The 19,212-nt window shown below is 37.7% G+C and overlaps 1 protein-coding gene across 3 annotated transcripts in view; it reads right to left on the reverse strand.

Moving 5' to 3' along the window:
* Positions 1 to 19,212, reverse strand: part of Pak3 (p21 (RAC1) activated kinase 3) — a 266,630-nt gene that overhangs the window by 145,163 nt on the left and 102,255 nt on the right. Inside the window, exon 3 of one of the 3 annotated variants that reach the window (XM_057759179.1) lies at positions 17,382 to 17,502. The exons of the other annotated variants lie outside the window; for them this stretch is intronic. The gene's annotated coding sequence lies outside the window, so the exon portion shown is untranslated. The remainder of the gene's footprint in view (positions 1 to 17,381; positions 17,503 to 19,212) is intronic. 3 annotated transcript variants of the gene reach the window in all.

Below are 19,212 nucleotides of genomic sequence, written 5' to 3' on the forward strand. Positions count from 1 at the left end.
CAATGGGTTTTGAATCCTATTGCACGTAATGGCTTTGTGGGAGCCTAGGTAGTTTGGATGCTCACCTTAATAGACCTGGATGGAGGTGGGTGGTCCTTGGACCTCCCACAGGACAGGGAAACCTGATTGGTCTTTGGGCTGAGGAGGGAGGAAGACTTGATTGGGGGAGGGGGATGGAAATGGGAGGTGGTGGCGGGGAAGAGGCAGAAATCTTTAATAATTAAATTAATTAATTAATTAATAAAAAAATTGGAATAAAAAAATAAAAAAATTAAAAATGCCATAGAAAAACCTAGCTCAGGGTACATGGCTAGGAAATACCAGTAGTTTAGTGTACTGAGGAACAGTGCTCATTTCCTTCTAGGTTAAATCTAGGGAAGAAGAGACGAATTCTGGATGTGTTCAGGAATTGAAGAGTCTTTCTCAGCATCAGCTGGGCAATTTGTCATTCTCTATGTGCCTCAGTGTTGAGGGATCTAGAGCTTCATTTTATGTTTTAGGAGTCACCACGTTTGCAAGGAGTACCTACACGTTCCTCCAAGAAGAGATGGCAGGACCAGAAACTGAAGGCTACTGAAGGTCTTGAGGAAACCTGCTACTCTTTAGTTAGGTCCAAGTTATTTAGAGGGTGTCTGTTTGCAACCCACTAGAGAAAAATGTATACAGATTACAGAAGTATCTTTCATTCACTGAGGCTTCTTCTAATCATATTCTATACTTAATACTAACAAGTATTATCTTATGAACCCTTAACATATCTGGACCTCTGGCTAAATGTTTTACACATATCTGTATTAATCACCACAATAAAATTGATATAGATAATGACTTTTATTTTAATTTTGAAGACAGAAAATTGAGACATAGGGAAATTAATAGATGCAGCTCAGCTTATACATGAAGACAGGGAGTGATATAATAACTTAGTCCTCTGAGAACTGATGCTTCTCCCTAACTATAATGAAACTGAAGAATATAACTTTGCATTCTTCTTCTTGATTATTTCCCAAAATGTAGGAACAGAAGTTTATTTGAAGAACGTACCTGTTAAATATTTGTTTTCTGCTACAAATTTTTTCTGTGCTGGAGTAAAAAACAAGAATTTTGTTCAAGTAGCCAAGTGTAGAACTTCCATATGGAACTATAAACAGTATAGTGCAGAAAGAAAAAAAATCCAATAATCCCTAGCCATTGGCTGCGATGATTGAGATTGCAGTTTCATCAGAATGGATTTTCCCTCCCAAAGTAGTGAGCAAAATAATATAATTTTCTAAACAACGGTAGAGAGTTGGAAGGTGAACAAATCACACATGTATTTCTTCTGTTTCCAAAGTCAGGAATCAAACCATAGAAGGACTCTGCCCCTCTACGTGTGGACCCCACCATGTCATTCCCTTATTCCTGTAGTAGGAGCTGCGGGCCTGCTTTTCGTCCTGCCCGGCTCCTGCACGGCTAACATTTTACACCAGAAATAACAACACACAGATTATATTCATTTAAACACTGCTTGGCCCATTTCTATTCATGTGTGTAGCACCTTGAGCTGCGCTTACCAGGAAGATTCTAGCCTATGTCCATCCTGGGTCGGAGCTTCATCGCATCTGGCCAGGAGAGGGGAGCATGGCGTCTGTCTCTCAGAGGAGCTGCCCTGCATCTGAGCTCACTTCCTCTTCCTCCCAGCATTCTGTTCTGTTTACTCCACCCACCTATGTTCTAACCTATGAGGGCCAACCAGTTTCTTTATTTTTAACCAATGACCTTCCTCCATCATATTCCTCCATGTCAGGAAGCCCAATCAAGTCTGCAGAAGGCAGAGTTTGGGTATAATGCAAAGAGCTCTTTTAGACAATCTTCTAGAAGATTTCATGGGTGTCAATTTTGGGTTCCATCTTCCCACAATTCAATTCAACTGAAGTTTCTACCTCTGTGTTATTTACTAATAAGGATGAAATCTGGTCCTCAGATTGGGACCACAATCAGTACACCATATTTCAATGATTTAACAAATATATTAATAAATTAGGAATGTCTTATCTCAATAAACTTATCGATTAAAAACAAAGAACAAAATAACTCAATGGTGATTATTTCAAAACACATTCATTAAGATAAACTAAAAGAAAGAGGTGATTATTAATTACTACATGTGAAAAAAAGGAGAGAAAAAAATTAGATTTAAAACAAAGAAAAACCATTCAAAAGTTGTAGTTCATCAAAATTTTAAAAAGTGATTGTGTATAAGGCTCATATATCAATGTTAATAAATTTCTGTAAATTATCAATAATCAATTGGGAAATATAGTTGAAAAATATCACTTACAATACCAAGAAAAGTCTGAAAATACTAATAACTTTTGCTAAAAATCATCAAAGTTTTGTGAAGAAAACTATAATTTACTGAGTAGCATACAAAAGAAGCTGTTTATGGACAAAAGATTCACAGTGAGGCTATAAATTCTCACAGAAGTAATCTTATAAGATGAACATAATGAGATTCGGGATTTTATGAGATTTGACAAGCTGATTCTAAAATTTTAGAGAAAAATGAATGTGCAAACATAGTCAAGATCACTTAAAAAGAAATAGATAACATATTTTCTGGACAGATATTAAAGCATGTTGTACATATGAGTAATTAAGTGTATTTTGTAAGACTAGATTTAAAAAAAAATCAATGAAGTATTGCAAAATGTTTCAGCATGTTTATTTAAGAATTTAGTCTGTAATTGGGCATCTCAATTCAATATAACCTTGACTATTTAATATACTGTATGTAGGAAATTAGTGATCCACTTAAATGTATAAAGTGAGTGTGATAGGCAAAGGGTAATAATAGTGATTTAGAGTAACACAAACAAAAAACTGCAATAAAATGTAATGTTGGTCAAGCTGACTAAGGAACTAGAAAATTGGAATAGATCTATATAAAGAGATCGGATCAACAATCAAAAGCATTTCCCACAAAGAAGGACAAGGACACTCCCATGATTTAGTCTACAGAGTGTTTAAAGAACTCACACTAAACATTTATTAACTACCAAGACTAAAGAGAGGCCTTTCTATTTCTTCCTCCCTCACTACCTTCCTTCTATCTCTTTTGTTCTTTCTTTCTTTCTTTCTTTCTTTCTTTCTTTCTTTCTTTCTTTCTTTCTTTCTTTCTTTCTTCTTTCTTTTTTAACCAGGTCACGTATAGCCCAGCTAAAACTTGAACTTGTCCACCTGAACATGAACTTGAACTTGTGATCCTCTAGCCCCCATCTCTCTAATATTATGTTACCTGGTTTCTTCTAATTCTTTAAGGAAAATATTACAATGTTACTAAAGCCAGATAAAGACATGAGAAAAAAAAAAAACCTGTATACTAAGGCCTTTGATAAAAATACAAATGTAAAAAAAAAACTGTCAAGAAAACCCAGAAGCTTATAAAATGAATTATAAATTATGAACACATACTATTAGTCTTAGAAATACAAGTTTATTTAAATATAGAAATATAAATCAATATTTCTTCTAGTATTTTACCATTGTTAATAGAATAAAGAGAAAACCTCATATGATCATCTCAACAGACACAGAAAAAAGTCCATCCAATAAGATTCCCACATTCATTTATGGTTAGAAGATATTCAAAAACTAGAAATGACAGGAAATAGCCCCATCTCTGAAAAACCCAAAGCTAACGTAATGACGACTAACAGAATGAATCTTGTTAAGTTTCAAAATAAAACCTGAGTGTCTGATCTCATCACTCGTTTTTAGTTTAGTAGCAGAAGTTCTATCCAGGGCAATGGGGCAGAAAAACAAAAGATATCCACATTGAAAAGGAAGTATTGCTACTTCATCTATATAGATAGATGATACAATTTTACATGTAAAGCACTCCCCAGGAGTACACTAAAAATTAGTGTAACAAGCAAATTTGGAAAGACTGTAGGATACAAGATTAATATAAAAACAACCATATTTCTGTATATTGGTAGTAAATATAATGCTGAAATTAAAAATAATTTCTATTTAACATAGTATGAAAAGAATAAAACAGTTAAGAATGATTTAAGCCAAGAGGGACGCAAACATTGTATGTGGAAAATGAGAAGAGTAAAACACTATTTAAAGGAATTTTAAAAGAATGAGGGAGAATAAAAATCCATCTTCATGGATTAGATTTGATTATAAGATGACATCACATTCTAAATTAATTAAACTATAAATTTATTTCAGTCCCTCACAAAATTACAAACAACTGAAAGAAAAGAAAACAAATGAGGTTTCACAAAACTATATATATATATATATATCTTTTATGCCAGAGGGTGTTATAAAGATAAGTAATAGCCCACAGAATATAAGAAAAAAATTTAAATCATATGCTAAGGAGGCATTTGGGAAAAAAATAGTTGAGTAAAGCATAATTCATTGTAAAATGGTAACATAACCTAAAACTATGAAAATACTTGATAAAACTTTTCAAGGGTGATAATTTACAAATATAATCCACAGGAAAATGCTCATCATGTATGAAATAGTCATGTATATTTGTTTGTATGTATGTATGTATGGCATGAGAGAAAAGTGGAGCAATCATCAACCACAAAACACTCCCTTGAAACATTTTTAATGGAATCTAGGTTTAAAATGCCATCTTATTTATTTATTTCTGTTTTTTGTTCTTTGTGTGTGTGTATGTGTGTGTGCACGTGTGTGTGTGTGTGTGTGTGTGTGTGTGTGTATGAATGTATGAGTTCCACAGCACACGTGTGGAGATTAGAGAACAACTTTTGGGATTTGGTTCTCTCATTCTACCATATGTGTTCTGGGAATCAAACTCAGGTTATCAGGCTTGGTAGTGAGTGCCTTTGCTACCCAGGACATCTTGGAGCCCTGGAAAATAAGGTCTGAGCAGAATTTGCAAAGGCTGTGATATTCTGTGAATGGTTCCTGATCATGTAAATGGTATACCCACTACAGAAAATATCCTGAGTATATACACTCAATGATATATACTCAGTATACTCTTAATATATGCTCAATGATACACTCATATATACTCATATACATTCTTATACTCTCTTACACACTCTTATATATACTCAATGTCAGTGGAAACATATGTCTCCACAAGAACTTCAGCAAGAATGTTCACAGTCATTACTTATAGAAATCAAAAAGTGGAAGTAACTAAAATGTTTAACAACTCATACTTAAATGACAAATAGTATATCATAAAGGGAGTTGGCATTCAGCCATAAAATGAGCAAAATACAATACCAACATATATCACTGGCAAAAATCTGAGAACAAATGACTAAGCGAAAGAAGACATAAACACACACATATGGTTTTGTACTTGATTCGGTTTGGAAGATCACTTGATTATTGGACATAGTATTAGGGATTTTGCTTTCAAGTTTTGCCTAATGTTCTATGTTGGCATGGAATAATTATTAGGAACTGATACTACACCCTTCATAGGAACAGATCTGGTCATAGATCTCAATTTTCAAGAGGGATTAGGGTAAGGGAGCCTAAGGAGTGATTGATAACATGTACACTATTTCTTTATTGGGTGATGAAAATGTGATGGGATTGCCACATTAATACAACTAATACATTTCTTAAGATATTGCTAGGTGGGGCCGGGCGATGGTGGCGCACGCCTTTAATCCCAGCACTCGGGAGGCCGAGGCAGGCGGATCTCTGTGAGTTCGAGACCAGCCTGGTCTACGGAGCTAGTTCCAGGACAGGCTCCAAAGCCACAGAGAAACCCTGTCTCGAAAAAAAACAAAAACAAAAAAAAAAAAGATATTGCTAGGTAGAATGGCAATGTATACCTGAAATTCTAGTACTGGGAATACTGATGCAGGAGGATCATGTCTTTAAGGCTAGCATGAGATAAGATATACAGTAAAAATTTGTCTCAAGCGAAATAAAACAAAACAAACTATATCACTGTACTCTTCAATTTTAAATGATGAATTCTTTTGATACTTCAATTACATCTTTATAAAATATTCAATTAAACTTGACTGAATCCCAGGTGTCAAATAAGACATTAAAATGACATTTTGTGACACCCGAGGAAATTTTAAAGTGAAGTGGATATTAAATGATATAAGAATTAGGAAATGACTGCTAATTTTATACATGAGGTAAGATATTGTATGAAGATAAGTTGTGTTTACATATTAGAATGTCATTACTTTTAGGAGGTGTTTGCTAAAGTATTTAAAGATCAAGAGTCATGTCATTAGCCTAGGGATATATCTCATGGCAGAATGTGTGTTTTACATTCATGAGGCATTGGGATCCATCCCCACGTACCACAAAATTGAGTCATGATAGTTACAGCTTTTATTGAAATGGCTCAGCAACTAAGATAAATAAGTAAAAAGATACAGATAGATAGATAGATAGAAAGATAGATAGATAGATAGACAGGCAGACAGATACATATATATATAAATGTAAGAATGGAAATTATAGTTTTAGGGTTTGAATATTTTCATAAAGAAAGATTTAAACTAATTAGAGAATCATGTACATTTATATACTTTAGTGGTCTTTGAACTTGGAAAGCTACTTGGGAATGTGGTTTTGCAATATTTATTAAAATAAAAGAAGGGGAATTTTATTATGATCCATCATTTCTCATTCTTAGTATATATCCTAGAGAAACTCAATTACATAAACTAATGCTTTTGCAAACACTATTAGAACAGAAGAATGGAAACAAAAACAACCTTTAGGTTTACTGAAATTAAGGGAATAATCATGTAACTTGAAATTATCAATAATGTATTATAGTATGCAGAAATTCACATGCATTTAGGAGAAAATACAGGCATGGCCTAAAAGAAGTTACTGGGAAGAGATATAAGGATGGGTAATGGCCAGTAGTGAAGAGGAACGTGAAGAATGGCACAATTCTTGCCTGATCTGTGTCCAGATTATCTCATGAAACAGACGGTGCTTCAGCAACCCCTCGTCATCTTATGAGCTCGCTCAAAACTCCAGTCTACTTAGAATTTGCAGTGTCTTGATCCCAGTTCCCTGGGCCAGCTATGTTTATTTCAGGATTTGAGAAGGGGCTTTATGTAACTTGCTAATCTAGTCAGCTTTGATGTTGATGTGAACTCTGGTCTAGTAGGGCATTAAACTCTTGTTACTTGAACAACAGGTGTGGTGCTCTTTCAGTCCTTCTAGAGAATTTGTTGTTGAGTGAGAAGGGTTTTACATCTGACTCTAATTAGAAGACTCCTTGAATTATTGGACATTGTATTAGGGGATTTTGCTCTTAAGTCTTGCCTAACATTCTATCAAGAATTGAAGTGGAATACTCATTAGGGACTGATACTAGAGTCCAGGAAGAACTGGGTCTATTCATAGCTCCTTTCAGTTTGGAAGAGCTGATATTGACTCTATGAACATAATGGCCTTGTTAGTTTTTTCTTCATGTTGTGGTAATATGTACTGATCAGATTATAGGATGTCAAGTATATTAGGCAGTATTAGCAAATGAAGAGAAGGTGTGGCGGTTAATTTTCAATGCTAAGTTGACTGGATTTAGAATCACCTCTGAAGCATACCTCAGGATGTTTTTGGAGGGAGTTTTCAAAGAGGTTTAATTGAAAGGGGAAGACTCACTCTAGAGGTAGCACTACCACAGGGGTTGGGGTCCTTGGGTAACGAAGTAGAAAACAGAAGAGAAAGCAAAAGGAGTACCAATACTCATGATTCACTCTCTCTGCTTCTTACCTGTGAACATAATGTGGCCAACACCTCATGTTCCCACTACCATGCCTTCAGCTATGAAAAACTGTATCCAACTCTCTCCATACTGTGAGACCCCTCCAATTTTCAAACAGTCACGTTTAGGACCTTCTTTCTCCAACAAAAATCTCAAGACTTGGCAGCCCCAAGAAACCACCCAGAACAATAATAACTGGAGTAATACCATACTTGTGCTTCATGTGGGATGAGCTAATCCCTGACCAGAGCCTGCGTTAATCATCAGATCCAACAAAGCAACCTTACAGAGCCTGAAGCAAATAAAAATGTATCTTTCTGCTAGGCGTTTTGGCACAGCAATGAGGACAGCAGCTAATAGGAAGGTACAGTTAGAACCTGCCATATGGTGTGCAGAAATTAGTAAATATTAGCAGTGTGAAGCTGCCTCAAGACAAAGTCTATATAAGAACAGAATGTGGCAGTGGACCCGAGGATATTTCACAATATGTTCCAAATGTAGAAGTTCTTCCTAGATTGAGAGACATTTACCTAGTGGCATGCATATTTAGGCAATCATTCTTGGATACCTGTATAACGTTTGGTATAGTGGTTACAGAAAATATGTAAAATATTTAGCAAGTGATGTTGCATGGGCACTGACCCATCCATGCAAACGTTGGAACAAGATGCTGGAGCCAGCACTATTCCTTCAGTTGCTCAATTACAAAGTGGTCCAGGGATTTGGCAGGGGATCAGGGTCAGATTTTAGGACTGCAGAATGATGACAGATATTAAGAGAGGGATTGTGTTTTAGTTTTCTTTATTTGTGTGATAAAACACCATGATCCAAAGCACATCTAAGAAGGAAAGGTTTATTTGGCTTACAGATTAGAGTCCCTTAAAAAAAGAAGCCAAGGCAGGAACCTAGAAGCAGGAACTAAAGCAGAGACCATGGAGGATGTTGCTTACTGACTTGCTTCCCATGTTTTTCTCAGCCTGCTTTCTAATATGATCCAGGATCATCTCCAGGGGAAGCACTACCCTCACTGACTTTGGCCAGCCTACATCAATCATTAAAAATGCCTCCATCAGACTTGCCTTCCAGGCCTGTCTGATGGAGGCATTTTCTCAACTGAGGTTCCACTTCCCAGATAACTCTAGCTCATGTCAATTTGCCAAGCAACTACTCAGAACAGGTAGTATGAGAGACAGGTCAGGATGCTGGCTCTTTCTCAACAGGTAGGAAAGTATTTAGGATTTTGACACCTGACATGATCACACCAGTGACTAGATGGATATTCTTCTTTCCTGTAGGATGAGTATATTAAACATCCCTCCCTTCTCTCACTTCCCTCCCTCTTCTCTTCACCACCCTTTCTCAAAAATTTCTTCCCTACCTTCATGTCTTCTTTTTTTTATCCTTCTGGACTTGATCAGAGCCATTTTTGTAGAAGCCAAAACTTTTCCCAGAATTTCCATGTCATTACCTGATTGAGTTAAGATTTCATTAAACTAGGACTTACAGAAAAGAGCCAAAAGAAGGAATATACTTATGACAGCACTTTGGTAAAGAAATTTGGTTGAGCTTTAAAAAAAATCATATCTCTATCATACTCAGCAGCGAAATGATCCAGGAAAATAGAATCACCAATCTGAACCTCACTTTCATTATGTATGATATTCATAATAGCACCTGGCCACTGGGAATCATCCTGAGAAATAATGTAGTTGAGAGATAATCTGCATAAGATGTTTAATACAGTGTCTAGGCAGACAGTAAGGACTCAGTAAATATTCGTGGACATTATTATTAACACAGTGAGATAGAAGAACTAAAAAGAAAATTTGAGCATTAGCCTATATTATCTAACAATATGGTACTCAGTTGCTTTATGCTGCATATATGAACACAGCATTTCACAATCTGAACACAATGAGTACCCTGCATTTCAGTGTTTGCTCTAAGTGACTTATTCACCTGCATTCGACTCCACATATTTTGTTCATAGCCTCTCACATTTGGGCTGTTATTTTATTCCATGAGCATTTTAGTTTAATTCAATTTTCATTTTCCTTCCTCTGTAATTTTTGAAAATAGTGGGAAAAGCTGACAGAAGAGCTGCCATGCATGAATCCAGACTATTAATTAGGCTATTTAATAAGCCAGGTTCAGGCACAGACAGGAGTAGGTGGTTGTTGCTTTCAGAGTCCCCTTCAAAGGCAAATGAAAGCATGCTCATTAGCACTAACAACGGACATGTTCATCTACTAGCTTTCTCTTTCTTGTGCTGTAATGACCTAGGGGGCACTGAGTGTAAGTGAACTTGACATTTGTGTGATTTTGGAAAGGCAACCATTGCTTTGAGTTGCTGAGTGCTACTATAGTTCCAATTTAAGATCTAGTTACAAATAAGAGTATTTTTCTGACTAATGGTGATAGTGGCACTGGATGTAGGTAGAAAATCAGGGGGTTACATGAGATCATGTCTCTAAAGCAAACAAAACCACACATGTGCACACACTTGCATACACACACACACACACTTCATAAAAACCTACTGATGTCACACTGAACAGGGACAAGCAAGGAAATGGGAATCCAAGTTGTTCTCTGGCACAGACTGTGGCAACTTAGTGACACTGAGAGTAGGATTGGTATTTTCTTATCATTATTGCCTGAAGGGGAAAGCATGGCAAGATGTCTAATATGTAACATTAGTTGTAAAATAAAGCAAAAGAAAGAGGAAGCCAATGGGCACAATGCCATTGAAAGTGGTCACTGTGGAACTTTAGATTCTGCCTAGACTGTTTTACAAGTTAAATTCTTCCAGGGAATGCTGGAGAAAGCTTCCTCTAGACAATCTGAGTTTATCAATGTGATTACTGAGACTAAAATTTTTTTTATCGATTCTCACACTCAATGCATATTTATTGTACATATACCATTCTCAAGACTTTATTACAGGCCCTAAGGATGCAGAGGTGAACAGGTTTTAAATAACTTACTGCTCCAATAGAACATCCAGTTTCCCTCCCTCCAGTGGAAGTGGAATGTTCTCCAAATCTAGTCTGAGATTGTACTTTCTAATTCAGATAGTGAAAGTTCCTCCCAAAACTCCATTCTCTCCAGGTTAAACCCAAGGCCCATAACTGAAATCTAGTTAATATCTTCCAGAACCTGAGAACAGGGGACCACTTGCCATTTTGTCCATAGTCTATTTTACAGCAACCCCTTCCATCATACCGCAGCCATCTGGTTTACCTTATGGTAGCTAGACATAAACATAGGACAAATGAGCCCTAAAATTGAAACCAAGCAATGTCATGTCCTCATTAGGAACCCTATTGTTTACTCACCACACAAGACCTGACACTGGGTGATGCCCATTTGCCAACAGAATCTAAACAATCAGTCCTTGATGGGCTCCTGGCTTCCACCCGTCCAGGATGAAGGCCAGCACGGAGGATAAGGCCTTGCTTTCTGCCAAAGAGAGAGGATGGAGTAGCAGAATGCAGTAGCTGCCGACACTGCCTTCTCAACAGAGGAGGCGCATCTAGAGATCTGAGGGCCTCGCTCGGCTCCACCACATACTCAGATGAGCTCTTTCCCTGGGAGAACCACAGGCTGGCAGTGAGTAAAAATTAAAATGGCTGTTTGTCAACTGACAACATTAGGGAATAGATCAGCTTTACAAACAACTTTAGATGTCTAGGGGAAACTGTTATGCACTAGCTGCTGACTACATTCATTCTGGTGTGTTTCAAGCTTCAGAATGTACATTTGTCTTGGGAAAGTGAAGTAACACTAAGGACTATACCTAGACTTTCCTCATCTCCTCAAAACATGCAAGGCTACTGAGAAAACTTCTCATCACCTATCTTGATACTTGCCCCTGTGAGTAGTGAAAGGCATATTCTCAGAGGTCAGTGGCAAGGCAAGCTAAAATGCTTCTTGAGAGCCCATGCTCAGTGCCATGGACATGGAAGAAGATTCACATGGTTGCTCAAGGGAGGGTGTGAACTGTGAAGGAGAGGCTGAGGAAATGGGAGATTATTGTAATCCCTTCTTTCTAGTATTTTCCTGGAGCTAAAGGATATAGTAAGTAAACTCCTTCAAATAAGGATTTTCTATTATTCCCTTCAAGCAGTTTGTAGTCCTCACAGAATCTTATTCCTGTGACTTTGAACTCCCATCTCTGTGCTGATGATATCTATAATCTCTAGCCTGTCCTTCCTGCAGACTTGTAGATCCAAACAATCACTGTCTGCACAGCATTCCAGGGACTGAGTAAAACTCTACACATTCTTTTTCATTATTTTATTTTTTTAAAAAAGAAAACAAACTATGTTTTTTCATTTTAAATATTAATCCCAGTTTCCACTACCTCCCGTCCTCCCATTCCCTCCACTTTCCCCCCTACCCCACTCCCCATCCACTCCTCAGAGAGGGTAAGGCACATTGCTTTGAGGAAGGATCAAATCCCTCCCTTCTATATCTAGGCTGAGCAAGGTATCCATCCAAAGAGAATAGGTTCCCAAAAGTCAGTACAAGCAGTAGGGATAAATTCTGGTGCCACTGACAGTGGCCCTGCCGTCTGCCCCAGCTATACAACTGTCACTCACATTTAGAGAGTCCAGTTTGGTCCTATGCTAGTTCCTTCCCAGTCCAGCTGGAGTTGGTGCACTCAGCTTAGGTCCGGTAAACTGTTTCAGTGGGTGTGCCCATCATGGTAGACCTCTTTGCACATATTCTCACTCCTCCCACTCTTCAACTGCACTTTGGGAGCTCAGCCCAGTGATCTGCTGTGGGTCTCTGCCTCTGTTTCCATCAGTTGCTGGATGAAGATTTTAATGGCACCATAGAAAATTGTACAAATTCTATAGCAAACCTGTCAATCTCCTTTATTATTCACTACTGATTCCTCTCAGAAACGTTTTTATTTTAATGGCAAGAATGTATAGAACCATTTGTCTCTTCCTTTCTCTCCAATAGGTTCCAGTTGGCAACCTGTACTAAACTACTGTTTCTTCAGTTTGTTGCATTTTGATGAATGAAAAGATAATTACTTAGCACATTATTGATCTGTGTCCCCAGTTCTGATACTTTGTAATAGAAACGGTGACCTGGGAAGAGTCTTCCATTGCTTGCAGGATTAAGTACCTTTAGTTGAAATCTTGGTATGATTAGTCTAATATTGATTTTTTTCTCCTTCATTTTGCTTCTGACTGCCACCAATTTAATTAAATGCTTTAGTGCCTGTTGTCTGTATTTCTGCAGTAAGTCATTCTGTTACCAATTAATTTGCTCAACATCCATTCAATGCATATTTATTGTGTGCCTACCACATACAGGACACTGTTGCAGGCTCGGGAAACACAGTTCTCAATGCTGCTTAATGAAGCTTACTTTCTGTTTGTATGTAAGCTGAAGAATAGAGAGAAATGGTTCAAGAAGCAGATAATTTGATGGATATCAGTATGATGACTAAAATAAGTGAATATTTTAGAAAATTACAACAAGTAAACTATTTTAGAAAAGCCTTCAAGAGCAAGTGGCATTTATGTTGAGACCTAATGACAAAAAGCCAGTCACACAGGAAGATCTAGGACTAGAACTGGCGAAGAGGCCCTAACTGAGAAATGAACAGAACAGAGAAGATGGCCATGGTGAATATGAGGAGTATGGTACATGACAAGCCCGGAGAGACACAAAGGCCAGATCCTGGAGAAGCCTTGTGAATCCTCAAAATGAGTTTAGCTTTTATTAACAGTGCAACAGATAGCTACTGTATGAGATACATGATTAATATTTTATGATTTATGTTTTGAAGCTTCATTCTAGAGACAATGTAGTGAATTCATTGCAGGCTTTTCAGTGATAGCAATTAATAATATAAATGGACAAAAACAGAAGTAGACACACAACTTAAATGACTACTGCCCACACTATTGCCTACCTCCATTTTTGGACTTTTAGACAATTTTCAAACCATGAAAGTGGTTGCTAGTGCAGTCCTGAAAAAGATCAGTAGAGGACATGGGTGTTCCAACACTTAGAGATTAGCTATAGAAAAGAGGCAGTCAAACTAAAAGCCTAGGCACGTGGAGCTCAGAAAATTAGAAGAGCATTTAAGGAACAAAAGGGAGAGAATAACATTGTATAAGTGCATCGAGGTCACTAAAGATCTTGACAAGAATAGTTACTGTAATATTCCTAGGAAGAAAGCCTTCTATAGCTACTTGAGAACAGAGTAACTGAAGAAAGGAAAACAATTGGGTATAACCTGTTTTTTCTAAAGGGATTCTGGCAGGCAAAAGAAGGTATTTTTATTTGAATATACCCTTTGAAATGGACAAACAACCACTGTCTATCTCAAGAAAGAAAAAAGAAGGTTTTTTATTTATTATTAATTTTTTTACAAGAGTAGTGCCCTTCACGTGGCCAGAGAAGATGGTGTTTCTTATGCCCAGTTTTCAGAACACCCTCAAAGAGGGAAGTTTGCTAATACAATTTGTCTGCTCCAAATTTCCCCACAGCTCTCACACTCCTTAATAAATAAGCTCAACTTTGTAGCTCATGAGTTTTGGCTAATTCTAATCACTCTTTCTAGCTCTGCTATGCCTCAGCAAGACCCTACGTATCCACAAAATGAAAACCAGCACAAGGCAATCACCATTTATACTCTGTGAATGTCCTTAGCTCAGAGCTTATTTGGCGCCATTTTCTCTCAATTCTCATGCTTAGATGCCTTCTATGATGCCCTCAGCAAGCAATGATTCCTCCATTTTCTATTTACCACAGCATTTTGTACTTGCACAGCTTGTACAAAAACTGTCAACATTGGCATGAAGCTAGGCCTCTCGGGTTATAAAGAATATGTGGAAACTGTTATTAATCATCTTAAAATTAGTGTGCAAAGCATTGTATTTCATAAGCATGTACCCTTCCATTCCTACTAGTTTTTTTCTACTTTGTCACATGTATTTTATCACCGTTACCCCATTCCTTAATTCTTTCCCCCACTTTCTAGTTGCATGACCTATACCCACACTCGCACCTACATGTATACATCTGCAGACATTAAGTGTTAGAATCTGCAAGTAGAGTGAACATGTAGTATTTGCTTTTCTGAGTCCATGATTCTTCACTTAATATAATAACTTTGATATTCATCCAGCCTATAATTCTATGTTCACTCAGCCTATAACTCTGTCTTTACATTATCAAAACGTAAGTTTAAGTGTGTGTCTTATATCTCCCACTAAATGGTCCAGGCTCTAAAGTCAGGATTGAATATTAGTCTTCTCTCTAACTCAGACATGACATAACGTTAGGTCAATAAATCGAGTAGTGGAATAACTTCCATCTCTCCCTCCTTACATAAATATATCTCATTTAATATATGACTCGTGCTTGCAAAAACTTATCAACCATCAGAGCTCACCAGCTTTAACAAGGCCCCTATCTTATCTACTAGAGAAGAAGGAGTATTGAACTTCCAATGCCCTTTCTTGTATGGGTAATATGTAACATACATATTCTATGATCAAGATATATGTTATGCCCTAGGCTAAAAAGAGCTATGTGCCGTGTACATGGACTTGTAGTATTAACTATGTTATGCTGCATTAAAGATTATTAGTGTGGAAAGAGTGGCTAGGAGAAAATATGAGACTAAAATACTCAGTATCTAACACATTATTGTGTTCCCATGCTTTTCTTAGCGTTTCTTCATCTCATCTAATCTTTCTTTAGAAAATCTCCAAGAACCATGACTTTCAATGTTTTCATTGCACAGATGTGAAAACTTATGCACACAGAGAATAAATGACTTGCCCAAGGTCATATACAAGCAGTAAGTCACCAAGCCAAAATACAAGATTCCATAGCCCATCTGCAAACTGGTTCTTAAACAATACTCTAATTGCCTTGCATGATAGTGCATGGAATTTTATACTTTTGAAAGCATGTTAATCGCTATCACTTGCATAACAACAAATGTGTGTGATAACTGAGCAAGGACTCTCTGGACATTTTGCAAATGAGCCAATTGAAGAACAGTGGCTTGTTTAAAGTCAGGTGCTTGTTTGATCACAGACTCCTTACTCGTGAAATAATCCCTCCCCTGTATCATCTTATTCCACTTATTATAGGAAAAACAAGTCAGCCTCCCACCTTTCAAGGCTGACTGCCTTCTTTGATTAACAGCAAGTGAATATAGACATGAAAAGTGCCCAGGAGTGTCCTGCCAGTAGTAGACAGCAGACAAGCCATCTTGCCTCAGCTCCTGTGCAGCTCTCTGTGCATCCCATCCATGAAGGCTTCCCTCTGTCCCTCAAGTTGAGCAGGGCAGCTAGGGTGGCCCTTCTTACCAATAATGGATGAGGTTACAGAGTGACATTTAGATCAGTAAGAGAGAAGGCTATGCTGTGCAGGCATAGCAGTGTGGCAGTGGCTGAGATAAAAGCATAGAGATGGGGTCAAATAGAGGTGACTAATGTTGAAAAACATACTCCCACTAAGGCTAGAGCAGCAATGCAAATGCGACTGAGAGTTGTCTACTACTCTACTGTCTAGGCCAACCTTGGCCCATGGGTACAGTAGTCAGGATGGAATGTATCAGACATGAATATGCTTGCCTAAAGTTCTGAAAGCAGAACTTCCTAGAAGAAGGTAAGTATTGCTTACTAAAAAAACTCAATGCCTCTAGGAAAGAGTACGCAGGTAAGAATGGGCTGCTGGCAAAACATATGACTCTTACTTAAGAAACTAGATCCAGCTTCTGTTTCGTGACTCTTAACTTTCCACTTCTTTTCCATCCTAGACTTTCCTCTTACTTTCCTGCATAGCAACTTGTAAAAACAAAGCTCAGAGAGAGGGTACAATCATTGAATATAGGGAAGAAGCAAACTTAGTGGCCATCTTAAATAGAAAAGAATCGCAAAGGAAAAGAAGCTAGTATGTTAAACTCTCCATAGTGCTTCTCAAGTACAGACAGAGGCACTATGTTCAAAATGGGGGAGGGAACAGGAGGAAGAAAGGGAGGTGAAACTGTGGTTGGTATGTAAACTAAATGAAAAAAATGTTAATTAAATAAAAATAAGTTTAAAAAGGGAAAACATTCAGTGACTAGTCACAAAAAAAAATCCATAATCCTAGCAGTCTGGACGTACCTGTTCATAATATAACAAAGTGTTAGTGTGATTCTGCCTTTCATTGGTGCTTATTGCTATACCACTGATGTTCAGGGTAATTTCATATACATTTTCCCACCTCTTTCCCTTGCTGGCCTCTTTCCAGACACCTGCTCCTGGCTCTACCTGTAGCATTTGTTAAGGGTCCTAGGTAATAAGCTAATACTATGTAAGCTCTAAGACATAAACCACATTTATTGGGCAGGAAAGAGGAGATTAAAAAGCCTGGGGGTGTCTGTGGCTAGGTTATCAGTCCACTGGATTTCCCTCATAGAGGTGGTATACACCAACTGCAAATTTTCATGTTTTATGATATAGCCAGATTATTCTATGTCCTATCTTTTTGAGTCTCCTAAACCAGCTTCCTGTAAAAGTCTGAAATTCACAAACTCAGTGATCCAGCTTACATAGGTAACTACAAAAAAGGTTTTTTTTTTTAAAGATTTTGTTCCACTAACCTTCTTATACACATTTGAAGATCAGCTTCTGTAGTCACAGATGACAGCACAGATGGGAAAGTTAACACGCGTGTGGAAAAGCACTCCAGGACTCTGGTACTTTCATTCTCCAACGCTGCACCTGAGGGATACAGAGCGACTACAGAGTGGGAAGGAGGAGTTGACAGCAGAGGAGACCCTGGTCACAGGCAGTGGCAGTCAGGCCACTGCAGTAGTGAAAAGAACTGGGCTCCCAAGACTACATTCGGGGGTTGACTAGAGCACATGGATAGAGAGAAAGGAGGAAAATGTCATGAACTTGACATCATAGCTTTGGAAAATCTTCCCATTCTCTGTCTAAGGCTTCGTTGCCCAAATGGTGGGGAAAGGACTAACAAACGAAGCAGGTCTTGCTTGTTGGAGCAGTAGAGTACAGAATGGTGATCAATAGGTTGGGGAGATGGCTTAGTAATTAAAGCACTTGCTATGCAGTTATGAGGACTGGAGTTTAGATCCTAAGAACCACATAAGTATTGGTCAGGCATGGCAGTCCTTGTATAATTCCAATGCTCAGAAGGTGAAGGCAGTGAATCACCAAAATTAGCTGGCTACATATATTCATCGTGTTGGAAAGTTCTGGATTAAATGAGAGACCATGCCTCAATATGTGAGGTGGACTGCAATCAAGGAAGATTTTTATACAAAGGCCTCAGACCTATACAACCAAATCCATAACAAACCATACAGATGTGTATGAGCACATACTCAGGCACATATTCATATGCATGTGGATACACACACACACACACACACACACACACACACACCATATGCATGAGGAAAGAATTTAAAAGAAAATGAGGAAAGAAGGTGGAAGAAACCTAGGAGTGAGCAAAGGTCACCTTCAACAGATATATACAACAGCACAGTGGATCACAATGACACTCTGCTATTTGCTAAAATTTGCTAATATGATAGTGACACTTTGCAGAAGTCTGCGTTATCTTTCAAGCTCTGCCACTAATTCACTGTGAATTGAGCAAATGAATTCCAGAACTTTTCTCATCAGTCAGGAGGTGTTTTAACCTCTCATTCTAACTTCCTACTTCAAAGCAAGATGACAAAATTATATGGGATATACCTTGGATTTTTTGTAATAGTTGAAATTGTTGAAAAGTACAAAAGTATACATAAAAATATAAAACCAATATAGAACTTTCTGGAAATATAGGAAGCATTAAAGGCCAAATGAATTGACAGTAGGAACATAGAAAGAAGAGTGAGCACAGAAATAGCTGCCTTTGCACTAGGAATACTTTCCAGTGCTACCCCATTTGACCTTCATGGTGAAAGGTTTGTGGGTCAAAGGAACAGAAATAAAGACATAGAAAGAATCTGTGGTGAGAAGTCAGGTAGAACACACTCCCCACAGCGAGCTAAGCCTTCAACTGTATTTGAAGGATGAGTGAACCTCATTAACCACATAGACTTGTATCTTGTATTTAAACAGTTCAAGAAAATACATTATAAACATGTAAGATCGTTCTGTAACAGTAACACCACAGCAAAATGAACAAAGCAAACTAATTTGTTTTCTCGCTCTCTCTCCTCTCTCTCTGTCTCTTTGTCTCTCTATCCGTGTGTGTGTGTGTGTGAGAGAGAGAGAGAGAGAGAGAGATCTCTGAAGAAAGAAAAAAGAGAACTATGGTAGAATCCAAGTGACTTTTACAAGCAGCTGTCAAATGCAGTGGCCAGCAAACAAAGACAGCTGGACAGAAGAAGAAAGAGACAATTATTAGCTACCTTAAGAAAAAGCAAATAATAGAAACGGACCTTTAGAAATTTCCAATAT

The sequence above is a fragment of the Chionomys nivalis genome, chromosome X (genome assembly GCF_950005125.1).
Source record: "Chionomys nivalis chromosome X, mChiNiv1.1, whole genome shotgun sequence".
Classification (NCBI taxonomy): Eukaryota; Metazoa; Chordata; class Mammalia; order Rodentia; family Cricetidae; genus Chionomys; species Chionomys nivalis.